Genomic DNA, 6000 nt, shown 5'->3' on the forward strand with positions numbered 1-6000 from the left:
TCCAAAAGAAGAATTTATTCATCCTCTTACACTGTAGGGAACTGGCTCAAGCTCATCAACCCACACACAACTAATAAACCAAAATATTAATATCCAGTCATGGATTACTGGGTAATGAGAAATAAGAGAGAAATACCAAGAAAACTAGAACACATGTGTTGACTGAAAAGCACACTGTATTCCCAGTAGGAACGTCATTTATTATTTATTCATCAAATGTGTTTTGATGTCTGATTTATAGCAGACATTTTGCAAGACAGGGGGATGAAAAGTGAAATAGAGTGTAGTCTCCACCGACAAGGAGCTTATTGACTGCTTAGAAAGACAGCCAAGTGGAAACAACAATTAGAGCCGCGTGAAGGGAAGAGGATTCCTAGTCCAAAACTGGGTTCTGGAAAGGCTTCCCTGCGGGGGTGAAACAAGGGAAAATGGAAAGGAAGGAGAAGTTTGCTGGTTGATGAAAATAACGAGACTGTCCCAAACTCTCCGGTTCCTGGCTCTTTGGGATGGCAGGGTATTAAATCAAGGAGAGAGTTCTGGGCATGAGGGCAGGTATTGCCACAGAGTGAGACTGCTCTGCCTGCTCACTCCAACCACAGACTTCTCTCTACATTGGATCCAGCCATCTTCATGCAACTGTGTTCTATTTTATAGTATATATTTAATTATTTTTTATAATTAAATATTAAATAATAATAAAATATATTTAATTATTCACTCATCCAACAAATTCTTTGAGCCTCTACTGTGCCAGGAACTATGCTAGGCACTGAACACTGATCATTGAACAAAAAAAAATCACTAAGACCATCATAAAGCTTAGGATCTACCTAAAAACAACTCCTCCCTTGACCTATGTAGCCTGTTAGGTGCCTTCTGATTTCTCCATCAAACTTACTGATATTTCTACAACCAATTCTACTGCCTCTTCTCACTCTTTTCTCATCGACTCTAAATCTTTCCACTCCACTCCTCACTCACTCTTGATGATGTCATACCAGTCTACACGTGTCAAGTCCAGCAGTCACACCTCCATTCTCATGTTATTCACACTCTCAGGCGAATTAGACACTCTTGCTCGCTCTGTCCTCTTTAATACTCTTTCTTCTTTTGGCTTCAAAGACTGATCTTCCTACTGCTTTCACCTCACCAGTTCATCCTTCATCTCCTGTACTCGTCCTACCTTGTCTGACTTCCAAATGTTGTAGTGCCCGAGGCTCAGTTCTGGATTCACCCTTTATCTTTTCTCCCACCCATCCTCCCTTTTTTTCTCTCTCCTCTTCTCTCCTCTCCCCTCTCCTCCTCTCCTCCTCTTCTCTTGTCTTCTGTTCACTTCTCTGCTCTTCTCTTCTCTTCTCTTCTTCTCTCCTCTATCTCTGAGGAAGGTGTTCTCATTTTTGAAGCCATTGATTTAGGGATATAGAAAATAATTTAAGAAGGAGAATGTCAGGATTAGATTTACCTTTTAAAAAGATTATCTAGCAATCCCCCAAATGGTCTTCTTAGTGTATATTTGTGATTAGACAGATTAAAGATAGTTGACTGGTCTTAATCATGAAAATAGAGATATGATGTCCAAGTGCCTGGATATAATCTTACCAATTGCTCTGGGAACCCTTCTCACTGGAATATGTGCAAAGCAAAGTGACAAATTATTTTGCTTGGGTTCCTTTCCTCTATACTTTGTACACTATATATAGGAGACTACAATTAATAACTTGATAGCTTAACTTGGTCTACCTGTATTCCACTCATGATGTAGATGTCTCTGAGGCATCTTGGTGTCTGTGAAGTGGGCATAAAAATGTCATAGTCCTATTACTTTACAAACATTTTTTATTGAGTGATGACTTATAATAATGCTAACCTGATTTTAAAGTATTATTTTATTTTCTTTTGTTGTTGTTGTTAGTGCCATTGAGTTGATTTGACTCCTAGCAACCCCGTGTACAGCAGAGCGGAACCCTGCCCTATCTTTTTGCACCATCTTCTCACCTTCCAATGCTGTATCAAGCAGTGCTTTCCTGCTGTTCATAAAGTTTTCATGGCTAGTTTTTTCAGAAGTAGATGGCCACATCCCTTTCCTAATCTATCTGAGTCTGTAAGCTGCGCTGAAACCTGTCTACCATGAGTGGCTCCACGGGTATATTAGATACTGGTGGTATAGCATTTAGCATCACAGCAATGAGCAGCCGCCACAGCCTGACAACCGACAGATGGCTGGTGTGGTTTCCTGACTGGGAAACAAACCTGGGTTGTCACAGTGAGCGTATGGAAGCTTAACCACTAGACAACCAGGACTGGCTTATTTTTACTATTATTTTGTTATTATTTTCTAGTCCTCTTAATAGGTCTTGAGAATATTTTGGAAATGCACATCATCCTATGCATAACTAATTATCTAAAATTACTGTTCTTATAGCATGACATTGATTTTAAGTCCTTCACACCAATGTCAGTGCATCAATTCAGGGTGTGTGGCAGCTTTTTCTGGGTTTCGATACAGAAATCTCCTATAAATAGTGTCATCTTTATTATAAGATGGAGTAAAAATTATAACAAATAATTTCTAAACACTGATTACCCTGTTCTAAGTGTTTTACTGTATAAATTTAGATAACTCTTGTGAGAAATCCACAGAGAAGTTAAACAACTTGATTATATCATAGAGCTAGCAAGGCCCATGAGTTTGTTTTCTTAATTATCAAGCTACACTAGAAAGGTAGACTTATACCATTAGAACAGTTCTGAATCTGTGACTTTAGGATTGAACATACTCTGTGGTCTTCTTTTATTGGTATCATGACTGATAAGACTAAACATGTTTTTGAGGCAGATAGGCCTAAGTGATGGGAGAGAAAACTCTGTGTAGGAGTTTATCCCTTACCCCGTACTTATCTGAAATCCTTTACAGCTCATCGTACTCAGTTATTTCCAGGTCCGTGCCCAACTGTTACAGCTTGGGCAATAGACAAGGATAAGTAGTGTTGTATTTAGCTATACAATTATATAGGATAAAATATAAGCAGCTTTGGGTGAATCTGATCAATATTTATAGCTTAAATTGGATATTTTAGCCCCTCCTAAATAAAGGCACATCAATGAAAATTTTATTCATGAAATATTTGAATAATAATTTCAGCTCTACTATTTAAAATGTCTTTATGCAAAGAGACATAAAAGGAGCATTGAAAGTAGAAATAATTAACTTGAGTCAATTACTCGGCTATCTCCAGTAAGGGCAATATATAGTCAAAACAATAAATTAGCTAACTACAGCTTTGCCTATGTGACATTATCACATCTACCCTTTGGGAATTAATTTAATTTTTTTCCCTTGCTTTTGCAGATCCCCAATTTTCTTCCCCAACAAGACTCTAAAAATCCTTCTCTTGGCTCTCCAACCTCTCTAGTTCTGTTCCAGTGTGTCTTGATCTATTTGCCCCGTCTTATATTCTCCATTTGGGTTTTCTATTATAATTTGATAGAACACGTCTTAAAATCTGTTATTGGTCATGCTTCCTTATTGACCTGTTTTGCTGTAGAGCTCATGTTTATTTTGCTAGTCATAATAATGAGGTAACTCAGCAGTGTGCAGGAAAGAAAATAGTTTTATGTTGTAGCTCAGATGTAAATCTTTGGAGCTATACTTTAAAACTGATCTGTAATGTTGGCTGTTGCTGCTGGTTTGTGGTGGGGGAGGGAGGAGGGTATATGGATGGAGAGATAAGTGGAAGGATCAAAGAATGGGAATAAAGGAAAGTAAAGAAGAGGAGAGCAAAAGGCTACGGTGAGAGGAGGATTTTGTTTGTTTTTTTATATAAAGAGAGAAAGTTTACGAGGTAAGACTAGTGGCAGGATGACTGAGACAAAACCTCAGCCTCAGTGAGAGAGGACTTTGGAGCTTCAGCTGATCTGAATTCTCCTACAAGGTGAGGTGAAAATGAGCAAGGCAAGTTTTCCTGTCAGAGAGACAGAAAGACTGAGGAATGAAGAGGAGCAGGGTCAAATGTTGCAACCAGACTTTTCAGGTGGAGTGGAACACTAAACTCTTCAGTGGGAAGGGGATGGTGAGGGAGTGGAACAGGCAAGAGTTAAAAAAGAAATGATGGGGCCGGACTGGTGGCTAGCATTTAAGTTCGAATGCTCTGCCTCAGTGGCCCAGAATTCGCTGGTTCAGATCCCAGTTGCGGACCTATGCACCACTCATAAAGCAGTGCTGTGGCAGGCTTCCCATATATAAAGTAGAGGAAGATGGGCACAGATGTTTCCTCAGGGCCAGTCTTCCTCAGCGAAAGAGGAGGATTGGTGGCAGATGTTATCTCAGGGCTAATCTTCCTCAAAAAAAAAAAAGAATAAATAAATAATAAAAAAATGAAAAAGAAATGATGGTCAAGGAAAGAAACTCCATCCAATATTGGTTGCTCTGAAATATTATAACTTTTCCTTGTAGTATTCTATTGCTTTTTGAACACAGGATAAATTACACATAAAAAACTAAGAAAAGAAACCTACAGAATATCTATATTTAGTAGTGAGACAGATTCAAGAAAAACGACAGAATGTAGCCATAAATACAGAATAACACACAAGTGGCCAAAGAAACTATCAGGGAAAGCAGGAAACAGGTAAGAACACAACTCACATTGATGGATCGCTTATGTGCATTCAGCATTGTGTATAGTGGTATTATTGATTTGGTTTTATTTTATCCTGAGAATATCTCTGTGAAGTTCTTTGTTATTATCCTAGTTTTTAGATATGTCAATAACTTGTTTATGATCATATTACTTTTAAACAGATAGAAATGGAATTCTTACTCTAGTCTGGCTGATTTCAAAGCTCACGTTCTTTCTATCTACTACTCCTTGTGGCATTCTTGTTAAAATCAGAGCACTGTGCTTACCCCGAGAACAATTCCACTTTTTGAGGTTAATATTCCCCAAGCTTTTTACTTCATATACTACCATAGGTTGAAATAATTTTGAGCCTTCACTTCCATTGTATTTATCATCTCTTTTATAAAGTGTGTACGTGTACAATTCTATAAAAATAGAATGTACATTATGAAACATACACAAAACTTAAAATAGATGAATTGAAAATAAATGTAATTAGAAGTGCTAATATTTCCTGCTTATATCCCAAATGGTTGCCTCGTTCCGCCCCCAGAGGAAGCAGACCCTACTCTGGAGAGCACTGTTCTGTGTCACCAATACCACCGCCTATAAAGCATGAATTTGAGTTCTATAACTTTAGCAAAACTTCAGTATTTAAGTCTCTTCCGCAGGTTACAGTAAAGCTGAATCCATTATGGAGAGCAACATATCTTCTGGCTTGGTGTAACACACAATTAACTAGGGGGCATGGCTTCCTGACCTAATGCCTATCGAGAGGAGAGTCCACTTGTGGCATGTTATTGTCCAAGAAGTTTTAGTAGAGCTGTATGGACTACTGAAGTGGGGTTTAATGAAAGATATGATGCAGAGGGTATTTGCTATTCCTGAATTTTTGAAAGACTCTAACTGCTCATTTTATGATGGTTCTTTCTTCTTCCTTTATCCCACAAAGATTATTTGTTTCAGGTAATGTATTCCTACCTAGAGTAGTTAATTGACTCCTTCCCCTCTCTCGTTTCTTTTTTTTTTCAATTTTTTGGGGAGGGGTGAAAGGTGAAATCAAGTCCAACAGGCCAGTGGCCCAGACATGTGACATGCAGAGACTGTGGCTGTAATTACAGAGTCACTGTGTGGAGCCTTACGGGAGGCTGTCCTCACTGTGAAGCCTTCTGTTTTGTCAATAGTTTTACATCAATACTTGGCAGCCAGCTCTGCTGCTTTCGGGTTTCAGCATATAAAACAGACAAAGTCACTAATATCAAATTGGAGCTACTTTGCATTTGCAGTTGACAAATCCTATTTTAGAAATATGCATGAGCCTGAGGATTAGATCAAGCTTTTAACATTTACATTTTTTTCCAGTGGGAAGTCTCTGATCCTC

Source organism: Equus asinus, chromosome 3 (genome assembly GCF_041296235.1).
Source record: "Equus asinus isolate D_3611 breed Donkey chromosome 3, EquAss-T2T_v2, whole genome shotgun sequence".
NCBI classification, from domain to species: domain Eukaryota; kingdom Metazoa; phylum Chordata; class Mammalia; order Perissodactyla; family Equidae; genus Equus; species Equus asinus.